This window comes from Apodemus sylvaticus, chromosome 22 (assembly GCF_947179515.1).
Source record: "Apodemus sylvaticus chromosome 22, mApoSyl1.1, whole genome shotgun sequence".
Lineage (NCBI taxonomy): Eukaryota > Metazoa > Chordata > Mammalia > Rodentia > Muridae > Apodemus > Apodemus sylvaticus.
In genome coordinates, this window is record NC_067493.1 from 5,349,608 (window position 1) to 5,351,114 (window position 1,507).

The window sequence follows — 1,507 nt, forward strand, 5'->3', positions numbered from 1 at the left end:
TGGCTCCAGTCACTTGGGTAGCAGAGGATGGCCTGGTCGGACATCCATGAGAGGAGAGGCCCTTGGACCCATGAAGGCTCATTGCCCCAGGGTAGGGGAATACCAGGTCAGGGAAGCAGGAGTGGGTGGGTTAGTTAGCATGGGAAGGTGGGATGGGATAGAGGGTTTTCAGAGGGGAAATGAGGAAAGGGGATAGCATTTGAAATGTAAATAAAATATAAATATAAGCATCTGTATATATAATATAAAATACATAAAATATATAAATAAATATAATAATAAAAAAATTTTAAAAAAAAGTACTTGGGAAGCAGAGGTAGGTGGATTTCTGAGTTTGAGGCCAGACTGATCTACAGAGTGAGTTCCAGGACAGCCAGGGCTACACAGAGAAACCCTGTCTCAAAAAAGAAAAACAAAATAACAAATGTAAATAAGAAAATATCTAATAAAAAATTCTTTAAACAAAACACAACATTACCTCTCATTGTGACCACCTTGAATGGATAAAGGTCAATTCACAAGTATCTTAATCACTGCTGTTGTTTGATAAAATACTCTGTCAGGAGAACAGGTTTATTCCAGCTCACGGTTCACAGTAAAGTCCCTCATGCTGGGCAATGCCACTCTGAAGTGTGAAGCAACTGCTCACTCACATCAGGTGTGTAAATAATCAGGACGCCAAGAGCAATGAACGCCTGCTGTTGCTCAGCCCCTTTCCACACACTGCCCGGGATCCTAGCCAGGGAATGGTGCTGCCCACAGTGGGTGGGGCTTCTCACACCAGTTAAGACAACCAAGGCCGTCCCTTACAGCCAGGCCCTGAGGAACCTCCTCCTTGTTAGGATTCTGTCTGAGCTCCACCCACAGTTACCTGGTAACATCCAGTTATGCCCCTCCCCACTGTTACCTGGCAACAGCCAGGTAGGTCTGGTGCACTATAAAAGGGGCTGCTTGCCCCTCCCCTTCTCTTATCCTCTCACTCTCAGCTTCTCTCTTGCCCCTTCCTGGGTTCCCCTCCCTTCCTCTCCCCTCCCCCCCTCTCTCCACATGGTCATGGCCGCCTTTGCTTCTCTACTCTCTCCCTCTCTCTGCCTTTCTCTGCCTCTACTACCCTCTTAACTCCCCTCTCCATGCCCTGAATAAACTCTATTCTGTAATATTCCTTGTCTTGTGTCTGGTAACCTCAGGAGGAAGGGAGGCCTTGGCATGGGCTGACAGAAGATCCCCTAATTGCAAGTCTCAGCAGGCTTCAGGATTCCAAGACCCCAAAGAGAGTTCTGAGTGATTGTTTTTCAATTCTTCATCTAGTCAAAAGTCCTTTGAAGCCATGCCCAGTAGCCTAGCTTCCTGGAAATGTCAGAAGCAGGATCCTGGTCAGTGCAGGCTCCACCACCACAGGTCTCAAGTTCCAGACCTTTCTCCTTGAGCAAACTTGTCGAGGGTTGGTCTGGCTCTGGTATACCTATGTTTTGGTCATTGTCCACATCTCTTGAGGGCACTTGTGACT